This window comes from Pelodiscus sinensis, chromosome 1 (assembly GCF_052426305.1).
Source record: "Pelodiscus sinensis isolate ZL-2025 chromosome 1, ASM5242630v1, whole genome shotgun sequence".
In the NCBI taxonomy this organism is placed as follows: Eukaryota; Metazoa; Chordata; order Testudines; family Trionychidae; genus Pelodiscus; species Pelodiscus sinensis.
Window position 1 is genome coordinate 137,228,523 of NC_143052.1, and position 19,807 is coordinate 137,248,329.

The window sequence follows — 19,807 nt, forward strand, 5'->3', positions numbered from 1 at the left end:
CCTTTTTTGCCTCTTGTGCCCAGCTCTCTGCCCGCTGCAGATTGGAGCGCTCTGGCTTGGAAACTTTTTTGTTTACAGTAAAATCAATCCAAGAAATGCACAACCTGAAGCTTCAAGCTAAACACCCAAAACACTGGTATACAAGTGCTAGCTTGCTTTGGATCTACATATGTCTGTAAAAGTTCATTCTCCTTCATGGGAATCATCAAGTCAAAACTGAGCACCTCTCTTTGTGGATAAAACCCTGTAATATTATCACTCTCATATAACTTTGTATTAAGATCTTGTCCTTTTAGATATATCTTTGTTAAGTGTTCTTATAGAATCTCTGTAACATTTCTCCTAGAGCTTTGTATTAAGAGAAACTTTCTTTTTTTATATATATAGATCTTGTAAGAAAAACTGTCTTTTGAGCTCTCCCCTTTCCTTGATTGTCCTGTTAAAATTAATGAGGTGTGAATGGAGAATGAAAGGGGAGCACCTCCAGCAGCAGTTGCAAGGGTGGAGAAGGTCTGGGAGCCAGATCCAAGACAATACCTGTAAAGTGAGCTCATTAAGAAGCCTGGACATACAGACAAGCAGCCAAGTGCCTGCCCTTGGAAATACTCTCTTTGAAGCAGCATTAAGGCAGGCAATTGGCTGCATGAGAGAGATAATTATGAGGCATCTTGCAGAGGGACTCCGGGTTTTCATCTTGTCAACATGGGAGCATCAATCTGGATCCGCAAAAGCCTGGCTCCACACCTCCCCCATCTAACTCACCTGGCCAGTGCAGTTAGGGGGAGCAACTTCTGGTAACAACAAGACGGAGTGTGCTTGTGTGTGTGAGAGAGCGAGTGCATGAGTGTAATGTATCATATGCATATGATAAGTATTGATTGATCTATGTATGTTCAATAAATGTGGCGTGTTGCCTTATCCTCCTGAAAAAGATCCCGGGTGCTTCTTTTAAGCACATCATCTTACTGACAGACATCTGACCTACTGTCTGCATGGTGCTACAATGAAACACAAGCCTGATGTGCAACAGCTGGTGAAGAGTTTGAAACACAATCTTCACATTGATTGTACTTATACTCAAGTAAATTCCAGTACTGTATTGGCAGTTTTTGTTTGATCTGTTAAAATTGTGAAGCCAAAACAAAAAAAAATAGGCAATATAATGGTCTTCTGTTGATATGTGTTTTAGTAGTTAAATTCCTGGACTGTCATTGCTCATTAAAAGTGCTGCCATGTGGGTGGAAATTGGGTACATATTGCATTTTGTTAATATCAGCAGAACTGACTTAAATGGGGCCTGCATGTTGTATAGTCTTGCCTTAATCTTTGTATTTATGTCTGTCAGTGTGAAAGAAAATATTTGCATATATTTACATATATATGTATGTATATGCAACCACACTTAAGTTGCAGTCCTCCGCATGTGCTGTGAGTATCATTGTGGCTCCCAGGGCTTCCAAAGTTGAGTAGCCCTGCCTTAGATACCAACAAAACATGTAGATGGTATCATGAGCTTTCGTGGGCACAACCCACTTCTTCAGATGAAAAGTAGGGTAGGCAGGAAGGGAAGGGGAAAAGGAGGATTAATGTTCTTAGAGTGTAGCTGTTATACTCACAAACAACACACATTCACATAGATAAAGCAAGAAGATGATAAGTGTGGGGTCTCTACCTTTTTCCAAATGGTGTCAGGGAATCAGGATTCCACTCACAGGGACAGGATCTCTGTGTCAGAAGGAAAAGTAAAATAGAATGTACAGGTAAGTACAGTGTCCTAGCCCAATATCCAGTTTATCCTCTTTGTGTCATGCTCTCAGTATAGCTGGGGGAGGGATAGCTCAGTAGTTTGTGCGTTGGCTTGTTCAACCCAAGGTTGTGAGTTCAATCCTTGTGGAGGCTATTTGGGGCAAAAATTTGTCAGGGATGATAGTTGGTCCTGCTGTGAAGGCAGGGGACTGGACTCAATGACCTTTTAAGGTCCCTTCCAGTTCTAGGAGATAGGCAATCTCTATTTATTTAGCTAGTTGGAGGATCCACAAGAGTGCATCTAGACTGGCAAGATTTTGCGCAAAAGCGGCTACTTTTGCACAAAATCTTGCCGCCTGCCTACACTGGCCGTGAGTATTTGCGCAAGAACACTGACTTTGTACTGTACAAAATCAGTGGTTCTTGCACAAATACTCTGATGCTCCTGCTCAGGGATAAGCCCTCTTGCACAAGTATTCTTGTGCAAGAGGGCCAGTGCAGACAGCCAAGTTAATTTCTTGCGCAAGAAAGCACGATGGCTAAAATGGCCATCGGAGCTTTCTTGTGCAAGAGAGTGTCTACACTGGCACAGATGCTTTTGTGCAAAGGCACATGCCCGTATAGATGCTCTCTTACGCAAATACTTTTAACGGAAAAACTTTTCCATTAAAAGTATTTGCGCAAAATCATGCCAGTCTAGACGCAGCCCGAGTGTATGGGTTTCCCTCAGACCAATAAATCCAATACCTTTTTGGTTCTATCTGATAAGCAGTTACCTAAGTTAAGTAAGACTAGGTCTACACTAGAGTTTTTGTGCAAAAACAGCCATTTTGTGCAAAAACTTGTAGAGCGTCCACACCGCAAGCGCATTTTTGTGCAAGTAAAGCGACAGAACAGAGGGTTTTTTCTGGTGTAGATATTCCTCCTTCTAAGAGGAATAACTCCTTTTTGCACAAGAGTTCTTGTGCAAAAATGGTGTGTGTGGACTGGCAATGGGATTTTTGAGCAAAAACAGGAAAAAGGAAAAAAGCACAGGTGCCCTGTTGGCCATTCTGTTGATAGCTATCAGCGCTTGTTTCGAGAGAACATCCATGCAGTGTGGATGTTTTCTTGTGCAAAAGTGCATTGCTTTTTCAATGTGCTTTTGCAGTGTAGATGCGCTCTTGCACAAGAAGCTTTTGTGGAACATCTCTTCCACAAAAAGCTTCTTGCCTAAGAAGCCTGTAGAGTATACATAGCCTAAGTGAAGAACAATTCAGCAGGGAGTAAGCTACTGCTCCTACATCTTGCTCAGCTTAAGACCACAAGCCAGAGAGTCCCCTCTCGAGATATCATGCCTCTTATATTTGTAAGCAGGGCCTGACCCACTACTTCCAATGCAGCCAGCTGCCCTGCAAGGTATTCAACTGTTGATATATATATATATATATTGCCCTGCAAGGTATTCAACTGTTGATATATATATATATATATATATATATATATATATATATATATATATATATATATATATATACAGATCATGCTGGAATGGGAAAGGAATCTGAGGGTGCAGTTATGTAAATCCAGTTCAGTCAGTACTATAGGCCTGATGGATGGTCAGTTGTTGGAATGGAATGTTGTGTATTGTAACTAATTTGGCTGTTGTGGGGTCACAAACTATGTTAACCCTAAATGTAGGAACTGTAAAATATGACACCAGTGCTTGTAGGAGAGACGCTGTCATTGTAAAGAGTCTTGGATGGACGAGCCTCCCCCTTCCAGACTCAAGTGTTCAAGTGGATTGGTTTTTTTGAGGGGGAGAGGAGCTTGAATCAGCCAGGTACGTGCCCTCTGGGCAGGAGCTGTAAGAGTGGTTCAGCCTGTCCCGTCTCTCCCCCACCCTCTGCGTTCTAAGGATAGACTTAAACAGACTCCATAAGGAGTCTCTTCATTATTTTGAATTATTATTCTACTGGGAGCTGGAATCTTTTGGCCAGCCTAGGTGGTGGCCAAGAACTGAAATCACAGAGAAATTGTCAAAGAGCTGAAATCACTAAGTTTGGCCCAGACCCAGACCCATCATGGAAACACCAGCAGGTGGACAGCAGAGCAGCTGGCAGAAGCAAGTGGCCAGTGGCTGTCTGGTGGAAGCAGCCAGCAAGCAGCTGGTGGGAGAAGCCAGCAGGCAGCTAGTAGGAGCGGCCAGCGAGCAGCTGGTAGGAACAGCGACAAGCGGCCAGCGAGGCGACTGGTGGGAGCGGCTGGCCAGCAGGGTGGTTGATGGGAGCGGCCGGCAGGCAGTCAGTAGGAGCAGCAGCAGGTGGCCAACAGAGTGAGTGAGATGCCCCCCATTCCCACCTCCCCACAGGTGGGAGGTGAGCTCTGAATATCAACTCAGAGCTCTGGTCTGCCCTGATCAAGGGCAGCAACTGTGAGTGAAGTACGGGGAAAGTTTGGGCATGTGAATGGGACAATTACATTGCTGGATTTGTGAGCCTGACAGGTCACAATCTTCTTGAGTTGGGATGTTCACGAACTCTGTTTGTGGTGTTTTCCCAAGTTAATGCCATGTTACTTCTCTCTTTCATTAAAAGTTTCTTTTCTATGCTCAGATTCTGTGCATGCGAGTGGGGAAGCATTGCCTCCCAGAGGCACCCAGGCTACTGGGTGGGGCCTCGAGCCAGTTCTGTGTTGAATGGATGGAGAGGAACCCCTAGATATTGAACCCAGCCTGGCTGCTGCCAGCACTACCTGGCAGAAGGGTTACATATTACCGAGGTTGCTATGTGACCATGAGTGTTTTCTTGCCTTTTTACACTCTTCCCACCTTTCCGTACAGGGGGAAAGAAGCACCGCCTCCAACATGGGGGACAACTTGTTCTCACAAACCAATATGACTACTATTAATAAAAATTACTTTTAACCCAACATACTGGCTGCGTCTAGACTGGCATGATTTTGCAGAAATACTTTTAACTGAAACGTGCTTTTGCGCAAAAGCATCCGTGCCCAGTATAGACGCGCTTTTGCGCAAGAAAGCTCTGATGGCCATTTTAGCCATCAGGCTTTCTTGCACAAAAAATTAAGGTGCCTGTCTACACTGGCCCTCTTGCGCAAGTAAATCTTGCCAGTCTAGATGCACCCACAATGTTTTCTCATAATTTGACAGGGCAGCATCATAGGGTCTACACTGCACTGTAGGTCAAAATAAGAGATGCAATTTGAGGTATGCAAATTGCATAACTTATTTCAGTGTTATTTCAAAATAGCTTATTTCAAAATTTGGCACTGTCTACACAGCTCTTATTTTAAAACTAGCAAATTAGCCGGTCATAAGATGGGATTTTCAGGTCTCTTCTCCACGTCGGTCTTCTCTCCTGAGCCTCCGGTCTCTTGCTCCGTCTCTCTTTCTCTCTCTCTCTCTCTCTCCTCCTCCTACTGCCTCCTCACCCCCCCCAGCTCTCCTCCACGTCCTGCCTCTTTTTCTGTCTCTCTCTTTCTCTTCTCCTCCCCCTCCTGCGTCTCCCTCGGGGGACCGCAGTGCCCAAACGGCCGCTTGCGCCACTTGCTCCCCCGTGGTGGCCCGGCTGAGCAGCGCAGAAGTCAGCCGAGTGCCACGGTGGGAGGAGAAGGACGTGACTCAGGCAACAGCACCGCCCAGAGGGAACAGCCAGCATTTCAGCATTCCAGAGTGACAGACATTGGGCTACTATATATATGATAAATTGCTATTCCAAAAGATCCCGTACTCCTTGTGGAACGAGGTTTACAGGAATGTCAGAATAGTGAGCGTGTTATATTTAGAAATAATGGGCTCAAAAGATGCAGAATAGCTAACATAGCGCTGCAGTGTAGACATAGCCTAACAGGCCTAGTCAGTTCTCTTTGTCTCTCTCACTGAGCTGCCCCTACTCCAGCAACAGCTTCCTGCCCTCAGGGGCTAGGGAAGAGGGTAGCAGTTGACTAATGGCAGTTTATTTCTGTAACCAGACTTTTAGTTTCCAGTCAGCATTGCTAACTGGACTGGACAGTGCCAGGACCCCTTTTCTACCAGCGTTTACAATTGAAAACTGGAAACCTGACAACAAAGGGGCCAGAAAAGCCAAGGGAGGGAGGCTTTTATGGCTCTTAAGGAAGCAGGGAATGGTGGGGGGTAAGCAGGTGATAGGAAGAGGGGGGAGTCCAGGGGGTAGAGAGGAGGAATTTGTAAATAGGGCCATGTCTGCTGTGCTGCCCAGGTAGGTTGGAATCTGTGGGATCAGTTGACAGTGCCCCCAGCCCCTAGGCCACACATAGCAGCACAGGGATCCCCGTTCCCAGCACATGTGAGTGGCTCAGGGGCCCAGTGCCCACCCCATTGGCCCATCCTTTGCTGCTGTCCAAGGCTTTGGGATTCCTAACCCTAGGGGAGCCAGAAGCAACTGTCAGCCACCAGTGTGCAGCGGACTGGAGTGGCGGCGCCTGAGGGCTACTCCTCTCCGGGCCCTCTCCCCTATCCAGCAGGCTGCCTGTACCCTGGTGAGATGACAAAAGGCACGATGGAGAGAGGAGTTCTCAGCTGACCAGCTGAGAAAGAAGGAGCAAAATTATCATGGACAGAATGGGGTGGGGGAGGGAGGAGAAGAGCGCAGGGGAAGAGCTGGGGTGGGAGAGCCTGCACTGTGACTGCTGGGCTGCAGAAAGAGGAGAGCTAGGGCATGCTGGTGGGGCCCCTCCTGTGCATGGGCCCAGTGCCATCACATCTTTGGCACCATTATAAACCCAGCACCAGGTAACAGAGCTGCACTGCATTAGCTGGGGGCAAGTAATAATATCATTCAGAGCTCCACCCCTCAGGTTTCTCCAGCGTCAAAGCTGAGCAGATGTAGGAAAGAAACTAAAAGAAATGAACACCAACCAGCCTTTACAATAGCATGGCACATACTAGGCTTTGAGGTCTCCTTTCTTCTGCACCAAAGTTAGGAGAGAGTATGAATTAACATTTTCAGCTGCTGGATTATCAGTTAGGCTGAGGCAGGGTCCAATTCCGTAGATTCAGCCATGACAGCTGAACTAGGCAGACCACTGGCATGATGGAACTGATTTCTAGACTCACTGTGTTTTCAACCCTGAATAGTTGGACTGGTCCATATGTCAAATCCTATGTTTCTCGTAATCCTATATGGCAAAGTAGTCAGATTTTCTTTTTCTACTAAAAGGATTTCGGTGTCATTTTTTACATTGAGAGAGTTGTAAACTAGCTTGTTGTGGAGACTGTGGGATTTTATTACTTTCATGCATCTCACCACTTGCATAGATTTTCCGCTTTGCTGGGTATTGTGGACTTGCAGCGGAAACCAGACAACCTAAATTCAGATACATTGGTTTCCTGCCAGTATGGAAATGCAACATTTTTTCCAGTGGTCAGGATGTAAGGCAATAGTACCATCTAGTGATCATAAATTGATATATAAACTGTAAGTAGTGTAACCATGTCCATCCCAGGATACTAAGGAAATGTTGGATCAGGTAGTATCTTTTACTGGGCCAACTTCCATTGGTGAGAGAGAAGTTTTCTCTCTCTGGTACATAAGCTGGCATTTTAATTGACCAAAGTTACTGGGTCAACACCTCTTGAAACAGAAGTATTCTAAAAAGATGAAGCCAAATGCAAAACATTTGCAGATGAAAATGGGCAGTTTGACTTTATGGGCTGAGTTAATACCTAGGCTACATCTATACTGCACCCTTCTTCTGCAAAAGCTTATGCAAATGAAGTGAAGAGTAGAATATCACCATGCTTCATTTATATAATTAATTAGGGGCCATTTTTGTGCAAGAGGGGGCTTTTGCGCAAAAAGGAACTGAGTAGACAGCTCCTTTTTGCGCAAAAGCCCCCTCTTGCACAAGAGCCGTTCTTCCTCATTTTTTCAGGATGAACAGGTCTTGTGCAAGAGGAGATTTTTGCACAAAAAAGAAGCCGTCTACATAGCTCCTTTTTGCGAAAAAGCCTCTTGCACAAAAATGGCCCCTAATTAATTATGCAAATGAAGTGGGGTGATAGTCTACTCCATGATTCATTTGCCTAAATTTTTGTGGAAGAAGGGTGAAATATAGATATAGCCCAAGTTAACTCAACTGAAGCAAGGATTATACTAGGGGTACATTTAACCCTATGTGTCAATCATCCATAGATGGTAACTATTATTGTATTTGGGGAAAGTTCCCTTCTACAGAACAGTTACTGCTGCAAAGGCTGCAATGCAGCGCCTCTCTCTCCAGCAGTGACTCCAATTTGCCAAAACTCTGCCTTAGACAGGGTATGGGGCCCGGGATGGAAATGATGAATCCATCACTTCCAGGACCAACCCACCACTTCAGCCATCAATTGCACTGGCCAATCACTCCATCTTGTGGGGGCCCCAAAGCACAGGGCCCAAAGCAGGGTTGCCCCAATTCACCACCAGAGATAGCTCTGTAGAGGGTCCACTCATAGGAAGAAGATGGAGTTCAGCTTCACTAGCCACTTCACTTCACTAGCCTTTCTACTAAGACTATTGAGCAGGTCAGTCAGCTGTGATGGTGATTCATTTATTTATTTTACATGGACTCCTGCACACATATTAGGAACCAAATTAAGACCCACTCACTCATTTCAATAGACAAAGTGATAGCAGAGAGTACAGAACTTTTCACCTATCCAGTTAGGCATTGGTTCAAACCCACAGGAACAGGATGTATCTGAAGTTCAGCAGTAAGGAGATGAAGCTCCACTTTTAGGATGCCAATCCTATTTTGCAAAAGTACCTGTGATGGAGTGAGGTCACAGAAGGTCCCTCGGAGGTGCCTCCCGTGATGCTGACACGGCCACTTTCACTCACCTTGACACTCTCTGGGGTGTCTCACCACCTAGTCTTGTTGGACCAGCTCCTCGGTCTCCCCCAGCCAAGGTCCCGAGCTGAGATCAATGCCCCCCGAGAAGCGGTACAGACATTGAACCTCTTCAACTCCAAGGAGAGTGCAGTTTAGGGCCCAGCTTCCTGGGATAGCACTCCCCAAATGGGATCAAATCCTCCAATGAATTATTTGGGTAAGTGCTCTTTAGTGATGTAAGGGGGAATGTGCACACTGGTTCCCCCCCTCCCCCGCCCCCGTAATGATTGTTTACACTGGGCTTGATAGTAAGTAAAAGTGATTTTATTAAGTACAAGCAGTAGGATTTAAGTGGTGATAAGTGAGAGAACAGGCAGAGCAAAGTAGATTACAAACTCAAAAGTAACAGAAAACTAACTCTAATACTAAAATCTTCAGCGCAAACTTCTTATAAACTAACTCTACAACTGTTTCGGTTTCAGCTGCACCTTCAAAACCAGAGTCCTCTCCCTTCCTCTGGGGTCTCTGGCTTACCCCCCTCGAGTGTGTCCAGCCAGTCCAAAGACCAAAGACTCCTCCCTTCCTATTCTTTTTAAAGAATTCCCTTATTGCATGGTGTAGCCAGACATGAACCCCATCTTGGTTTCCACCCCCCTCCCCCCCCAGAGAGCAAGAGAAAGGCAGTCAGCCTTTGATGCCCTGGGAATGCAGGTGTGCTGCCTGTCCCTGACTCTACCATAAACAGAAACCAGACAGTAAATGGGCTAGCTGACGACCCGGGGCCTCCCATCATCCTGATGGCTAGTACCAGTAATTGACACGCCTGCACTGTCCCAGGAGAGGAATCTTCGCCCATCACATACCAGAGGTGCCCATTGTCTGCATTTTCCCAGGTGTGAATTATGCTTTGCACCCTTCGTGGGAAACTTGGCGTTCAAAGCTATTTTTCCTAATTGGCCACTTGAGACCAGGAAGAAGCCTATGTGACCCAAAGGGTATAAAGAGGGGTTCAGTAGCCCACCCCATTTGAGCTCCAATCATCTACACCTGCTGGCAGGTATTGATTGTCTCCCAAGGTCTGTGGGACGCCCAACCTCGCCCTACTTCTTCCCGAGGGATTGAGAGAAAGACGCTGGCCACGCCAAGTCTGGAACGCAGGGGTGAGAATATATACCTGCTAGGTGTCTATTTTGCATGCATTTAATAAGAGCTCAGAGAACCAAAAGGGTTTCATGGTACCTGTAAGTGACTTAGTGTAATTTCTGTCCTGTCCTTTGTAGTGGCTGTGTTATCTGTAACACAGTAGTAGCATTTAACAACTAAGTTTACCCTGTAACAGTAAAATAGTAACTGTTTAAGCTGTGACCTGACTCCTTCAGTTGCTGTAACAGAACCAAGCACAATTTAAAAGAACTTCAGCTGGTCATAAGCGACAGGTATAGGAAGAGCGTGGGGGTTTTGGATCGTGTCACTCCCAGGTGACAGATCCGTTGGGGCATCTCTCAGTCTTCCCTAGACTGCCTGCTGCGAAGGGATCCTGTATTCTAGCAGCTGAAATCTGAGGTGTAATAAGCTCTCCCTGTAAACTTCTTGGGGCACCCGTCAACCTTCTCCAGGTTGCCTGCTGCGAAGGGACCCCGGTCTCAGCAGTTGAAGTCTTGGGTGTATAACACACACACACACCACTCACTGCCCTGACCATCGGCTGACACATGGGGAGTCACTTGGCCACTCCCCACCAACCACTGCTAAGCCTTAAGGACAAAAGGCTATTTGCATATGATTGCCCAGACACAGAGGCTTCCCTTGATGACTTTCATTCACACATGTAAAAACCCATGAAGTATTTCCTACTCCGTATGTCTAATTTTACACACAAGAGTGATACACACACCAAAATAAGAGAAACAGATCCAGCAGATTATGATATGAAGATTGACAGGTTACATGAAGTAATTTGCTCTAAAGCACCTTTGGGTTATGTACTTTTATATCCGTAAGTCCATCTCATAAAGCATGGTCGGGAGGAGGGGGAAGGAAGATGAACCATCATAGTACCTTTCAACTCCTGATTCTCAGTTCTAATCCAGAAAGTCCAAGGAAGGTTGGAGAACACAGCTCATTATCACCGAATTGCTGGTAAGTTGCTTGGATGAAATGATTTCCTAGTCACAGTACAGTTTTCTAAAGAGGAAACCACTATCAGCACTGTCACTCTGACTAGAGGTGCTAAGAGATGGATGGATGACGAGTTGAAGAACACTCACATTTAATGAAGGGGTTTTTATTAAGGCATGAGTGAGTTACTTTGAAGATGAGAATATGTGTATGACACCAGCATTTTTGAGTATCCATTCTGTGCATAAATGAAAGGTTTAATCCTTGAGGGCTGTCATTCCATCACTGAGTCAATGCTCTGAGGTAGACGTTTTCAGGAGGCTCTGAATCATAATCCAGCATCTGGAAATTGCAAAATAACTGATTCCCACAAGGCTTGGTACTGACACCAACTTTATTTAATGTAGTAGCCAATTAGCCCGTCATAAGACAGGATTTTCGGGTCTCTTCTCCACATTGGTCTTCTCTCCTGATCCTCTGGTCTCTAGCTCCGTGTCTCTTTCTCTCTCTCTCCTCCTCCTCCTACTGCCTCCCCCTTTCTCTCTCAGCTCTGTTCCGCCTTCTGCCTCTCTCTCCATCTCTCTCTTTGTATTCTCCCCCTCCTGCCTTTTAAAGCTCTCTCTCTGCTCTCCTCTGTCTCCGTCGGGGATGCACGCTCGTCCAGGCCCCACTCCCTGGCCGCGTACGTCACCGCCCCACCTCCCTTTGCCTCCCACCGTGGCGCTTGGCTGAGTTCTGCACTGCTCAGCTGGGCCGCCGCAGGGGAGCAAGCAGAGAAAGTGGCCATTTGGGCTCCCCTGCAGCGGCTCAGCTGAGCGGCGCGGAAGTCAGCCGAGTGCCACAGTGGGAGGCAAAGGGGGGCCGGGGTGGTGACGTACATGGCGAGGCCTTGCCCCCTGGCCATGTACGTCACCGCCCCGCCCTCTTCCTCTCCCACCGTGGTGCTCGGCTGACTTCTACGCCTCTCAGCTTGGCCGCCGTGGGGGAGTAAGCGGCGCAAGCGGCCGTTTGGGCCCCGCACTCCCCATGCAGCATGGGGGTGCTGCATGGGGACCACAGTGCCCAAACAGCTGCTTGCGCCGCTTGCTCCCCCGCGGCGACCCGGCTGAGCGGCGTAGAAGTCAGCCGAGAGCTACGGCGTGAGGCGAAGGACGTGACTCAGGCAACAAAGCTGCCCAGAGGGAACAGCCAGCATTTCAGCATTTCAGAGTCACAGACATTGGGCTACTATATATATGATTTGCTAATGATCTACCATACACCATCGCCAGGCAGTTCATATTCACCAACAATATCCACTTGTCTCAAGAGACAACCTGAACAGCGATATAGCTACCACAGTGATTACTTCAAGAAATAGTAACTGAAATCAATTCCATCAAAGATCATGTCAACATGTTTCTATTTATAGCATGCTCAGAATCAACTTGAGCCATTACATCTTTCTGGATGATCAGTACAGCCGTTCCCTGACTTACGACCACCTCGACTTACGACCATCCGCACTTACAACCAACCTTGCGGCAGCACATTCTGTTTGCGTGTCTGTGGTCAGGCAGCGTGTTTATGTTTCATTCCCTCACAGTGTTTTCAGTGTTTGCATGTGGCTATCATGTCAAGTAAAAGAAAAAGGGGTGGTAATAGGGTGGTGAGAAAAGAAAGAGAAAAACTATTGATTTGGAACAGAAAATAGAGATAGTGAGACAATATGAAGGGGGTCAAACAGTGTCCTTCATGTCGCGTAAGTAAGGGCTATCAAATTCCACTATCAGCACCATTATAAAGGATAACAATCACATTCATGAAGCAGTGAAAGGGTCTGCTCCTATGAAATCAAAAATTCTAACAAAGCAAAGAGCAGGTCCCATCCTAGAAATGGAAAAACTCTTAGTGCTTTGGATGGAAGACCAAATTGAAAAACGCACGCCAGTAAGTCTCATGACGATACAAACTAAGGCTCGTAGTCTTTTTGAAGACTTAAAGAAAAAGGAGGGGTATGACTATGACCAAACTTTCACTGCCTGTCACAGTTGGTTCAACCGTTTCAAGATGCATGCAAACCTTCATAGTGTGAAATTAAGTGGGGAGGCAGCCAGTGCTGATTTGAAAGCAGCAGAACTTTTCATAGAGGAATTGGATAAGCTGATAAAAGAAGGAAATTATTTTCCAGAATAGATCTTTAATGTTGATGAGACAGGTCTCTTTTGGAAGAAAATGCCCGAACGTACCTACATACATAAAGAAGCAAAAACTATGCCTGGTTATAAGGCATTCAAAGATCATCTAACAGTCTTGTTAGACAATGTTTCTGGGTATAAATTGAAACCCCTCTTGATTTATCGCTCTGAAAACCCTAGAGCCTTCAAGAATATCAGCAAGGCTACTTTACCAGTCCATTATTGCGCTAATAAGAAAGCCTGGATGACGCTTGCAGTTTTTGAAGATTGGTTCATGAACTGCTTCATAGCTCGAGGCGGAGAGGGTAGCAGAGGAAGAGACAAACAGACCAAGAAGAAGAAGCCCCCAAAAACTTTGTGATGAAAGCAATGGCTGCAGCTTTCAGCAAAATAAACGAAGGAATGCAAATATTTGAAAAAATAGACCCTAATGTTGCGAGATTCTCAAAAGTGGATCGTTTAATTCAGGATGCCCTGGCTTGCTATAAGGAAATTTATAATGAGAAGAAAAAACAAATTGTGCAGTCCAAAATGGATATTTTTTTAAAGAAAGCCCCCAGCAGTGCTGCCTCCCATACTGAACCAATGCCTTCTACAAGCAAAGGAACTGCTGAAATAGAATCTGTTGATGATGTTCTTACTGTAGCTTTTTACTCCTCCGATTCCTCATCCAATTAATTCAATTCACATTACTGTATTTTTATTACTGCATTGTGTTTTGTATTTCATGTTCATGTTTGTTAAATAAAGTTTGCTGTTGCTGCAGTAGTGTTGGGATTTTTTTGTGTTTCTATTTTTTGTAGTTGATTGCTGTGTTGTTGGTGCTTGGTTACGATTTGAGTGCTTCGTATGGGGCATTTCTGACTTACAAACAAATCGAGTTACGACCAGCTATTCGGAACGTAACCTGTTTGTAAGTCGGGGAACGGCTGTAGTAGTCACACAATGCAAACCAAAAGGTTCGGGGTCACCCTACTGTGACAGAATCCATCCCAGTATTCACACCCTGCATGGTATTGTAATGGTATTTGTACAAAGTCTGGATTGTAAGGTATGGTTAGAAAATTCATGATTTGCTCATCAGTATTATCCTGGTAAGTTATGTGTGGTTACATTGTAGGTGAAGATACCCCCATATGATATTAGCACACATTTCACACCCTAGTAGGAAAGTAAAATCCTGTTTAACTGCTTAAACGGAATCCTGCAGGTAGGCAGCCAAGTCAGGCTGGAGCAGCCTCCTGTTTTTGGTGCAGTGGGCTACAGCTAATCTGCAAGGGCTGCCAATTAATTGATAATCGGTATGAATCCCGCAAACTAAGAAGGATTGGTCCAGTTTCTTTGACTTAGGGACAGGCCAGTTTAGGATAGCCTCTACCTTAGCCTATAGAGGGCTCATAGTTCCTTGACCCACCTGATGTCCCTGTTTAGGCCTATTTGACACTTACTAGCCTTAACAATCAACCCTGCCTCTCTTATGCATTGGAAGACAGCTTAGAGGTGTTCTAGGTGTAGTGCTCATAAATCAGAGAATACAGCCACATCATCCAGATAGGCCACTGCAAATTCATCAGATTATCTACAAGTTAGGGTTGGTTCTGCTTTGGGCAGGGGGTTGGACTTGATGACCTCCTGAGGTCTCTGCCAGCCCTAGGATTCTATGATTCTAAGTCCCTGGAAGGTTGCAGGTGCATTGCATAGTCCAAAAGGGAGAACATTACTTTCATGGGTGACAGGGGAGGATTACCTGTTTGTGATCCCTCCCTCTGGGGCATCTGGTATTGGCCACTGTCGGCAGACAGGATACGGGTCTGGATGGACCATTGGTCTGACCCAGTATGGCCGTTCTTATGTTCCTATGAAGGCAGTGTATCCAGAAGTTCACCTGGATTTTGGTTGCACAACACTCCAGTATCACTAAGCCAGAGTGGGAATCAGCCCTGACAACCCCCTTGGCCACGAGAAGGATGGAGGTCAGCATCTGCTACAGCACCTTGGTCATGGTACTGATGCACTTGATGAGGGGCAGCATTTTCTGTAATGCCTCTCAGCCATGAGGATATTCACCATGGGATCTGAATCCTCCATCACCTCCACTGCCTCCACACACTGTAGGTTCTGTCTCTCCCTGCATAGAAGGTCCTAGGGAGCCCTGAGGTCCATGGCCAAGAGGGAGATGAAGGACATTGCTGCCACCGCCTTAACCGAGGAGGAAGAAGAAGAAGCCACTGGGACAGGAACCTCTGAATCCCACACCTAACGAGGATTGCTATCAGACCACCCGTCGAGATGAGGGAGCAATGTGGCCTGGCTGAGAGCACTGTCCTGTGCCAGTGCCAGTGAAGATGACAGCGGAGGGCTCTCCTCTGTTTCTCCTGTAAGTGTACTTCCACCACTGTAGCAGAGGAAGGTCTCCTGGGCACTGACACCACAGATGCCAGTCTTTACTCTGGTGGTAGGCCCTCAGAGTCCAAAAGGGCCAGTTTACAGGCACCTGCCATTGGAAGACCAGGACTGCTGTGCAGCCACCTCCTGGCACCACCAGTGCCAGGATTGGTGTTTGGAATGGTTCAAAAAATGTGAACGGTACCGACTGCAGTAAGATGCCAGTGACTCCTCTGATGAATATTTGGTGCCGGTCCAGGGGTGCTAAGCCTAGCGATGCCAAGAAGTGGTACTGAAGAGACACCAAGTCTCTAGGTAGCGTAGTAGGTTTGTCACAGTGCTGCTGGGGCATTGACATTACTGGACCTGGCATTGTCGGCGCCATGGTCAAGGCCAGAAGTCTTGATGGCATTGGTATTGATGCCCTGGTGGTCAGTGCCATATCCAGTGGGGCTGCCTGCATGTACATACCAGAGAATGGAGCTGTGTCCAATGGTGCCAGCAGCAACAGGCCCAGCACTACCAGTGCCATCAGCACCTGGGGCATATTCAAGGGTCCTGACATCAAGCACATTTGTACTGAAGACAAGGTGCCCACCATTGGTCCTGTTTTTTGTGGCATACACATTTCCAGGGCCGCACCCGGTGGTACAGCATGGGTGTGTTCTGGTGGCGATGACAAATGGGCCATCATCTTGATGAGCCCCCCGGCAACCTCAAAAACATCTCCTGCATAGGTGGAGAATTGATGTCTTCTTCCAGACAGTCTTTATCTGAGAAGATCACGACAATGCCAGAGCACTACGCACCCCAATGCTGGGCATGGCTCTGGTGCCCAGAGCCCCAGTACCACCTCCATTAAGAGGAGCTTCAGCCAGTGGTCCCTCTTCTTTTTGGTCTGGGGATAGTGAGGACCCCAACCCCATAGAACTGACTTAGGGTATGTCTACACTACAGAGTTAATTCGAAATAAGAGCCCTTATTTCAAATTAATTGTAATAGCTGTCTACACATACAAACCGCTATTTCGAAATTAATTTGAAATAGCAGCGCATTTATTTTGAATTATGTAAACCTCATTCTACGAGGAATAACGCCTAATTTGAAATAGCTAATTCGAAATAAGTGCTGTGTAGACACTTATTTCGAATTAGCTGGCCTCCAGCCCTTCCCAGGGAGCCCTGGTGGCCACTCTGGGCACAACCAGGAAAACTCATCTGCTCCCCACCCAGCCCCGGAGCCCTTAAAGGGGCAGACTCTGGCCACAGTGCCTGTGCCAGTTGCCAGCCTGCCAGCACCCAGCCAGCAGACCCTGCACCTGGCACAGGATGAGCCAGCCACCTGCTGCCACCCAGCCTGCTGCCACCCAGCTCTCCCCAGGACCAGGCTGGTGGCTCCCAGGAGCCTGCCAGGGGCCTTCCTGGTCAAGTGTGGAGATTGTGGGCCTCATTGAGATTTGATGGGAGGCCTCCAATGCCCACGATCTCCACACTAGGCACAGGAATGTGGCCATTTACAGCCGCATGTCTGCCAGCTTGGCCACCAGAGGCCACATGTGGACCCAAGAGCAGGTGCGCAGCAAAATTCAAGAGCTGTGGCAGGCCTATACCAGGGCCTCCATCCAGGGGCTGACCCGGAGGCCTGCCCTCACTTTGAGGCCTTGGACCACATCCTGGGGGGTCAGACGGTCCATACCCCCTTGGTCATCATTGACCCCAGGGCAGAGGGCCCTGCCCCTGACACAGGGGAAGAGGAGGAGGAGGATGACGGCATCCAGGAGCCTGCAGGGAGCCTGCCCTGCATCCAGGAACCCCGAGCCATCCCTGAGAGCCCATCAGCAGCCTCATCCAAGGCCGGGGAGGCCTCCACATGTGAGTGACATCACGGTCCCCTTATGTGGGGGAGGGGTAGCCCAAGGACCTTACCCCAGGGAGAGACACTGCACACTGCCCTCCCTCCAGACGCCCCCTCCACACAGAGGCAGGGCACAGCTCCCCTCCTCTCCACATACCACACTATAGGCAGCACAGGGACTGGGGTGCAGTCCTGGGCCAGCTCACACTCCCGGGGATAGCAGGACGTGATGGTGCGGACACCTGCCATCCTCGCTTTGCAGAGGGGGGCTGGGTTTCACCCACTGTGTCCCCAAGGAGAACTGACCACTGCTCTTGTTTCACCACAGCCACAGCACCTGCGAGTGCAGAACACACCACCCCGCCTGGACCCTCCATCCGCACCTGGGCCAGCAGGCGCACCTGCTACCAAGAGGCGTTCCAGAGGCAGCAGCTGCGGTTGCAGGGATGGCAGGTCCACCGCCAGGAGCAGTGGGTGCAAGAGGACCTGAAGCTGTGGCGGGAGAGCCTGAGGGAGCTCCAGGAAAAAGGCTTTGCCTTCCGCAAACACCTGCAGGCCCTGGCGGACCGATTGCTGCCTCCTGCTGCTCCAGCCCCTGAAGCCGCCCCAACGATCGCTCCTCCTCCCACCCCTGCTCCCCCCCTCCTGCTTCTTCCGCCCTCGCGTCACTCCTGCCCCACCCTCCACACCCACTCCCTCCGATGCCTCTGCACCCAGAGTGCTGCGAGACAGGAGATCCAGTAAGATCCCCAACCCTGAGCTTATCCTCCCCCTTCCTCCCCTTGCCTCCCACTTCCAGCTCCCTTCTCCCAGGTTTCCCCTCTCCCCTCTGCCGCTCACATTCCTACCCTACCCTCCGCCCCAGTTATGTGAAATAAAGACATTGTTTTTTGGTAACACAGGTGTTTGTATTGTAGATCAGGAAGGGGGGTTAGGGAGGGGAAAGGGGAAGGAGGTGGGGGTGGAATGTAAGGCCCCAGGCCCCAGGGGGGCACACCAGGGAGCCTTCAGTCCTCATCCACCTGGAAGCTCTCCCGCAGGGCTTCCCGGATGTGGCCAACCTCCCGAAGGGCCTCCTGGCTGGCAGCCATGCAGGTCTGTGCGTACTGGCCGGCCAGGCGGTCAGCCTCTGCCATCCAGGCTGGCAGGAAAGCCTCCCCCTTCCTCTCTCACAAATTGTGGAGCACACATCACACTGCCACCATGTGCGGAATATTGTGCTGGGAGAGGTTGAGGCTGGTGAGGAGGCACCTAAACCGTGCTTTCAGTCGGCCGAAGGCCCCCTCGCCCACGATGAGGGCCCTGCTGAGCCTGGCATTGAAGGCCTGCTGGGAGAGGCTGAGGTGTCCCATGTAGGGCTTTATCAGCTAGGGCTGAAGGGGGTAGGCCGCATCCCCCACCAGGCACACTGGCATGTCCATGTCCCCGACCCTGATGTGGCGGTCAGGGAAGAAAGTCCCGGCGTGCAGCCTCTGGCACACGGAGGAGTTGCGGTACACTCGCACGTCGTGTGCCTTGCCGGACCAGCCCACATTGATGTCCATGAACTGGCCCCAATAGTCAGACACAGCCTGCAGAATCCCGAAAAGCACCCCTTCCTGTTTATGAAGAGGGAGGCCTAGTGTTCCAGGGCACGGATGGGGATGTGCGTCCCATCGATTGCCCTCCCCGTCCCCGCAGCTGGGGAAGCAGAGGGCGCTGAACCCCTGGATGACCGGGTCCAGGTCAGTGAGACAGACGACTCTACGGAGCAGCACCCTGCAGAGAGACACACAAAACCGAGAGTCACTGGGGCGCCTGGGTGGCTGGGAGTGTTCATTCCCCGCCATTGCCCCATGCCCCACTCCCAGGAGCAACCCCCGCTGCTATCCTGGCCTCCGCGGGTGGTCTGTAGTGCGGCCGGGACAGACCAACCCCTCCCAGGGAGGGCACTGACACCACCACCTCCCCCCCGTTTTCCCTGGGGCAGCCCACGTCCTCCTTTCAGCCCCCCACTCCTGGCCCAGTGGCTGGTGAGTGCCGTACTTGCATGAGCACCACTCCAACAGTGGATCTCCCCACGCTGAACTGGTTCCCGACAGATCAGTAGTTGTCTAGCGTGGAGAGCTTCCACAGGGTGATGGCCACCCACTTGCGGAGCGGGATGGCGGGCCTCATGCGAGTGCCCCTTCGCCGCAGAGCAGGGGCGAGCCACTCGCAGAGCTCCAGGAAGGTGTCCGTCTTCATCCAGAAGTTCTGGGTCCACTGTTGGTCTCCCCAGCGCTCCAGGACCATGTGGTCCCACCAGTCGTTGCTGGTGTCCAGATGCCAGATGCGGCAGGGCACGCTGGCATCCGGGTGCTGCTCCTCCAGGGCCCTCTGGAGGTCAGGGGGAGAGCCAGGGGATTGGCCTGCAGCAGAAGGTGCCAGGCTTGCAGCAACATGTTCAGCATGAGCACCAGAGTGCCCAGGGGCGGCTCTGGCTCCATGGTGCCAACTGCAGCGGTATCCCAAAGGACAGTGACCAAAGCAGGAGGAGAGGAAAACGCTCTGGTGTCCCTCGGCGAGGTAGGCAAGCAAGCAGGAAAAGCTGAGAACCGGCTGTCCAGGGGGGTCCCTTTAAGCACGAGCCTCAGATAGCCTCAGACAGCAGCCATACAAAGCAACTACTGACCTGATGCCATGCCAGAACCAGTTTCAGCTGCCCTTAAATG